General features: G+C 36.6%; 1 long non-coding RNA gene across 1 annotated transcript in view; it reads left to right on the plus strand.

Annotated features, from left to right (window-relative positions):
* LOC118767127 overlaps positions 1-4447 on the plus strand; it is a 24259-nt gene extending 19812 nt beyond the window's left edge. Inside the window, exon 3 of the long non-coding RNA XR_005003024.1 lies at positions 4373-4447. This is a non-coding gene — a long non-coding RNA (uncharacterized LOC118767127). The remainder of the gene's footprint in view (positions 1-4372) is intronic.
* The last annotated feature ends 2978 nt before the right edge of the window (positions 4448-7425 follow it).

Here is a 7425-nt window from a genome sequence, read left to right on the forward strand (position 1 = left end):
ATACATGAATTTTACAATCAAGGACATTTAACATAATTTTAAATAATTTAAAATCTCCAGCAACATACATATTCAATGATTCTGCCACTAGTTCAGTTGCAAATGAGCTTACCAAAACAATGTACATTCAATCAGTTCAGCGAGGGGTGGGATTTCAAAAAATATAGGGGTTAGTTGGCTTATTATCGAGGGGGAAGGAGTGACTTCCAGTGACCTAATTGTCTCCATTCTCAACAACAGAGGAAGAAGTGGCTCCATTTATCTAAGAAGAGGTTTATTGTCCACTGAAAAGGAGTAAGAATCAATGATTCATGATCATACCAACCTACTTAATTATTAAGGTCATTTGTGATGGAGCCAAAATATCAGACTTAATCACTGCTACCAGACAAAGAAGAGGGGAGTGAAAAGGAGAAGATAAATGAAAATAAGAAAGCAGCCAATCTTAACATTTTACTAATTACCATTATACTAATATAGAAAAGAATTTAGAAGAATAAAAGAATAGAGAAGACAGGGTTTTAGTGGTAAAGGGGTAGAAAGGCCCTAAAACATGACTTTGGAAATCATTGAATGGGAATAAAGAAATATCATATAAAGTAGCAAAACTATGATATCATAACAATAAGAAATATAAAGATACTAAAAATATTTTTAAATATTTTAAAAAGCAAAATTGAAAAGATTTTGAAATTGTACACTGTAATTATGGGAGGATAAAGTTATAGTATGAAAAATAATGTTAATACTAATAAATAAATAATAAGTAGATGTTATACACAAAATATATCATAGAAAGGGGTGGAAAATGTAAAACATAATCCACTGGATAGATAAAGTGTAAAAAAGATTGTCTTATTAAACAGTTTGATACCTAGTGAGAATTATATGCATAAATGTATACAGATCTTTTGATCATAAATATATATTCAGATATACTTAGGGGTAACAGAAAGTAAATCGTATTACAGTAATATTAGAGATGTAATATTTTGGTATAGGTTATAAGGATTCATAGTATAAAAGGGAAAGAGGAGATAAATGTGATCCTCATGAATCTCCACCAGTCATCCAGCAGCTATTAAAATCTAGTATTTAGTTGTGTTTCTCTCTTGAAGAAGTACAGGTTTAATAAGTAAACTATAGTTATGATAAAATACTAAGTAAATGAAGAATAAATAGAACAAGTAAATTTCCTATTATAGAATAATACTCTACAAACAAAGAATAATTAGTTTCATATAAGTTATAAAGCATCAAATCTCGAGAAAGGACTATATATAAAACATATTAAAGAACACTTGATTAACTATGCATTATATCCCACTTTATGCTGAATTTAATATTATTATCCTTGAGTTCCCAGATCTTCATAGTTAATGACATGCTATTGGCTTTATGCCTAAGTTTAAAAGATGAAAAATGGTTATGCAATCGTTTTTTATATCTACTGAGCACCTGATATTAATAAAGTTATATGTCATAACTGTACATCTATATATTACACTCTTTGCTAAGCATCAATTTAATAGTGGACAATGGGAACCTGTCCTTACAATTACATTTGCTGTTTTTAGCACTAGATTTCACTTTTATATTACTTTCAATCATAGAATCATCATCAGGGATACTACTAATGTCCATAGAGTTAGTATCAGAGGTTATGTCTACACTACTTTGGTTAATATTAGGCCTATTACCCCACAAGTTATGGTTAGTATTGTCAGGGGTTATGTAATCAACATATACAGATTGCATGTAGGATGAAGAGGGTACCACTGGTGGTCCACTGGCATCCCTTTACCCATTCATCTGGTTCCAACTACTACTAACTGAAGTTGGATCAGCAGCATTTTTATAAGCACATGATTTCAATCAAGTGCAAGTGCTTGGTTCCCACTATATTTATTATTCACAGCCCCATCTTGTTTACTATTCTTATTCATATTACTCTCCATATTAGGTGTACTCATATTAGGGTTGCTAGACTTACAATTATTAAACAAATCCCTATTTATAGGGTTACAGGGAAATTTAATACTATTGATATTCATGTCATTAAGTTTATTAAAAGTTTTAGTAGGGCCTATATTAATATTACTATTATCAATATTATCACTACAGGCCAGTGTCATATTTTTCCTATTCAGGCCAGTTTTATTGTACCCAGATTAGGCAGGGTAGAATAGGAGACTCTAATATTCCAACATGAAAATAATCTACTATATTTATGTGAAGGAGGGAAATTTTTCTCTAATATTTTCAGAAATTTTCTATACAGATTAGTGGTTATTGCACAATTGAAACGCGGAGTATACCAGATTATGTCACCCTTCTGTGCATTCTTACTTTTGAGCAAGTTCCCCTTACCAGGCCTCTGGTTAGTTCCCAACCTTTGCAATACATGCTTGTTTATGTTATTACCATAAATATTTACAATATATTTACAGCTAGTATTGACCTCGTTTTTTCCGTCCAGTTCTTCACTTTTAGTGTGCTTATAAGATGCCATTTTACCTCTATCATCCGATCTATTATTGCTATAATTCTGGCAAATGATTCAATTTGGTCTACAAAGAACACCTCTACTAGATCTATATGTTAGTTTTCTTAGATCTATGTTCATTCCTATCAAGTTCAGAGGATTCAGTTGGATTTTTATAATGGTCAATATTCCTATATTCTTGGTTTATTTTATCACTCAATTTAGTCTTAATGATCTGACTATTTGCTAATTTGTTATCATAGGTGTTCATATTGTCAGAATTTTCAAAGATATCTTGTTTATGTCCCACCTTGGATAGAGCAGAATTGTAAAAATGGGAATAGGAATTGAATTTACCTACATTAGCTGATAATTGCATAATCCTTTGTGAAATTACCATTGCTAATGACATTAAAACAAAAGTGGGGTCATTTGAAGATCTATTCACATATCAAGTAACTTTCTCCAGTATTCTGTATGGATAGTATAAACCAGAATTCAGATTTAATGTTGCATCTAAGAAATGTACTACTTTGGTGTCATATTCAAAAGTAAGGTCCAAGTTAAAGTTTCTAAACAAATTTCCTAATTTTTTTACATGTTCTTTTGTGACAACCCTACTATTATTTGGTATAACAAACAACATGTCATCCCTATAAAGACCACCAAGTACATCAGGGAACTGTCTACTAAGACAGTGCAGGAGGGTAGGGTCCAACTCAATGGCCAAGTCGCTTTAACCAATGGTGATATCACAATTATCAGGGGTATCGCTTCTCATCCATAGTTTACCTTCAAATTTGATTATAATTTTCCTAGCTAAAAGGATTATATGCTCAGTTGATTCAAATTAACTGCATGCATAACCAATTTTTAGATGAATACCAGCCTTGGTATTCATTCTGCCAATACTTCTGTACCAAGGTTGGTATTCATCTAAAAATTGTTGTGTGTGCTTTATTCTGACCTAACTAGGCGCCTTAACTATAAGTATCTTATTCAACGGAATCTTGTTTATATTATGTGTGTGTGTGTGTATACACACACAAACACATATGTACATATGCGTGCACACACACACACATTAAAGGATAAGGAAAAAAAAAACCAAAGCAGGACGTGTATTTCTGGTCAGTTAGAATATTTAATTAGAGTAAAGTGAATCAAAAGTGGAGAAGTAGAAGTAATTAACCCTTTTGTTACCAACCCGGCTGAAACCAGCTCTGGCTCTGAGTACAATTGTCTTGTTTTCATAAGTTTTGAATTAAAATTTTCCACCAAACCTTTTATGTTCCTAACACTAGCTGAATGATAACTAAGTTATTTTATCAAATTCTTTTATATATTTAAAGTAATTGAAAGAAACACCGAACATCTCAAAATAAATATAGTAACAAAAGGGTTAATGTCTTACAGCTATTTTCAGGATATCCCAGGTTATGGGTCAATATGTCCATACATTGGTTTATTCCGTCATCAAAAATGTGTGTATGCAGGAATGTTCAAGACAGAGAATTCACAGTATATAAAATAATAAAACAGTAGATAGAAGAATAAAGACAGGAGAATAAAGGTATGGAGGTTAGTCCATATTTCCATGGACTAACTTCCATACCCTCTGGAACAAGATGAATTGTGAACTTTATTCTCCTATCTACTGTTTTATTCTTTTAAATACTGTGAATTCTCTGTCTGGAACTTTCCTGCATACACACCTTTCTGATGACGGATATCCCAGAAACATTCTACTTCTCCATTTTTGATTCACCTTATTCTAATTAAATATTCTAAATGACCTGAGACACATGTCCTGCCTTGGTTTTGCTTTCCTTTTCCTTTAATATATACCTCCTGACTTGGAAGCCTTATACAGATCCCTAGCTCCAGCCTCAGCTGTGAACTTAGAACCTAATGGATGACTAATTATAGCACTTAAGCAGCATACCTATTGGTATTGATCATCAGCGAACTAAACCCCTCATATGTACATATATACACCACCATGGAGTGTGTGTGTGTGTGTGTGTATAGATATATATATATATATATAACGAGTACAGTGAAGAATTCCGGGTAGAGGTTGGGGTCCACCAAGGTTCAGTCCTTAGTCCCCTCCTATTTATCATAGTCCTCCAGGCAATAATGGAGGAATTCAAGACAGGATGCCCCTCTATGCTGATGACCTTGCTCTAATTGCTGAGTCACTATCAGAACTGGAGGAGAAGTTTCAGGTGTGGAAGCAAGGTTTAGAATCGAAGGGCCTTAGAATCAACCTAGCCAAAACCAAAGTCCTAATAAGTAGGAAGGTAGACCAATCACAAACGCCTTCTGGTAGATGGCCCTGTTCAATCTGTAAAATAGGCGTAGGTAGAGACTTCTATAAGGTGCACCAAGTGTAAGCTATGGACACATAAGAGATGTAGCAATGTCAAAGGAAGGCTAACTAGGAAAATAGTTTTTATCTGTGGCAGATGCTCAGGAGCAATAAACACTGAAGATGTGCAGAGACCAACTTCTACCACGTTCCAGGGAGAAAAACTAGAAGTAGTTGATAGCTTCCGCTACCTAGGTGACCAAGTCAGTAGCGGGGGTGGGTGTGCTGAAAGTGTAACTGCTAGAGTAAAAATAGCCTGCGCAAAGTTCAGAGAGCTCTTACCCCTGCTGGTGACAAAAGGCCTCTCACTCAGAGTAAAAGGCAGACTGTATGATGCATGTGTACGTACAGCCATGCTACATGGTAGTGAAACATGGGCTGTGACTGCTGAGGATATGCGTAAGCTCGCAAGAAATGAGGCCAGTATGCTCCGATGGATGTGTAATGTCAGTGTTCATACTCGACAGAGTGTAAGTACCTTGAGAGAAAAGTTGGACCTAAGAAGCATCAGTTGTGGTGTGCAAGAGAGACGTTTGCGCTGGTATGGTCATGTGACGAGCATGGCTGAAGATAGTTGTGTGCAAAAGTGCCACACCCTAGCAGTTGAGGGAACCTGTGGAAGAGGAAGACCTGGGATGAGGTGGTGAAGCACGATCTTCGAACTTTAGGTCTCACCAAGGAAATGACTAGAGACCGAGACCTATGGAAGTATGCTGTGCGTTGAGAAGACCCGGCAAGACTAGTGAGAACATAACCTGTGGCCTACATACCTTTCCTTCTTGGGACACAAAACTCCACTTGTGAAGACCCGTTGAGGCAAGTGAAAATCAAAATCAAAATCAAACCCGATATCAGAAAGCAGAACCAAAATCGAACTCGATCAACATCAATGGAAATTGCAGCTGTGGTACCAGTGCCGATGACAAGTAAGCGAACCATCCGATCGTGGCCGTTGCCAGCGCCGCCCCGACTGGCCTCCGTGCCGGTGGCACATAAAAGCACCATCCGTTTGTGTCCATTGCTAGCCTCACCTGGCCCCCATGCCGGTGGCACGTAGCACCATCCATTCGTGGCCGTTGTCAGCCTTGCCTGGACCCCGTGCCGGTGGCACGTAAAAGCACCATCCATTCGTGGCCGTTGCCAGCCTCGCCTTGCCCCCGTGCCGGAGGCATGTAAAAAGCACCATCCGATCGTGGCTGTTGCCAGCCTCGCCTTCTGGCTTCACAGACCCCAGTTGAACTGTCCAACCCATGCTAGCATGGAAGGTGGACGCTAAATGATGATGATGATGATATATATATATATATATATATATATATATATATATATATAGAGAGAGAGAGAGAGAGAGAGAGAGAGAGAGAGAGAGAGAGAGAAAAATATATATAGATAGATAAGTATTGGGTCATCCCATACATAATATGGTTTTTAATACTTCTTTTATTTTTCAGAATTAAGATAAACGAAGTTCTTTTTTAATCTGAAATATACTCTCCTTCATTTTCTACAATGCTATTCCATCTATCTGATAGGCTTGCAAGGCTCTTCTTTCAAAATGCACTTGTCTATAATGAAAAATATTCCTCCAGTTCTGTTCTGACCTCGTTTACAGAATTCATATTTTTTCCGTCCAAGTGATTTTGAAGACTGCAGAATAAATGATAATCAGATGGGGCAATGTCCAGCATTTGGAATGTTATCCTTGCTGTATGTAGCCAAGCATTATACTGATGGAAGAAAACCTTTTGTCTTGAAACCAAAGATGGTCGTTTTTCTTCTTGCACTCACTTAAGCCACTCGGGCTGCTCACAGTAGATCTCCTTTGTTATCATTTGGTTTGGGTCTAAAAGTTCAAAGTGGACCAAACCTTTCATATCCCACCAAACAGATAACAACACCTTACATAGGTGAAGACCTTCTTTAGCCTGGGTTGCCGATGTTTCTCCTGTCTCTATTCACTGTCTTTGGCACTTGACATTTTTATAGAGAACCCATTTCTTGTCACCAGTCACTATTCGGTCTAAAAAGGGTTCATTCATGAGATGTAACAGCAAAGAAGAGCACACATTCCCTCTCTGTACATGATTAGACTCGAAAAGTTTGTGAGGAAGCCACTGACTCAATTTTCTGACTTTTCCGATGGCACGCAGGTGTTGATGAATGATTGAATGACCAAATCCAAGCTTCTCTGCTAGTTCCTCAATAGTTAAGATTTTGTTCCACCAGGGTTTGCAGGACATCTTTGTCGAGCTCTACTGATCTTCCAGGACAAGGCTCATCTTCTAGGCTGTAGTTTCCAGCTTGGAATTTCTGGAACCACTGTTGGCACTGGCTTACGCTTATTATCCGATCCCCATATACTGCATTAATATTCCTCACACCTTCCATTGCATTGTTGCCCTTATTGAATTCATAAAACAAAATATGCTGAATATGTTCCTTTGTCCCTTCCATTATAGCTTTGAAAAAATAACTGTTAAAATCAAACTGCACTCTTTAAAACTTGCACTAAGAATAAATACAAGGTAAAATTACTACCTGCTTTTATTGCAAGTTCATGCATGTC

The sequence above is a fragment of the Octopus sinensis genome, linkage group LG19, assembly GCF_006345805.1.
Source record: "Octopus sinensis linkage group LG19, ASM634580v1, whole genome shotgun sequence".
NCBI lineage: Eukaryota > Metazoa > Mollusca > Cephalopoda > Octopoda > Octopodidae > Octopus > Octopus sinensis.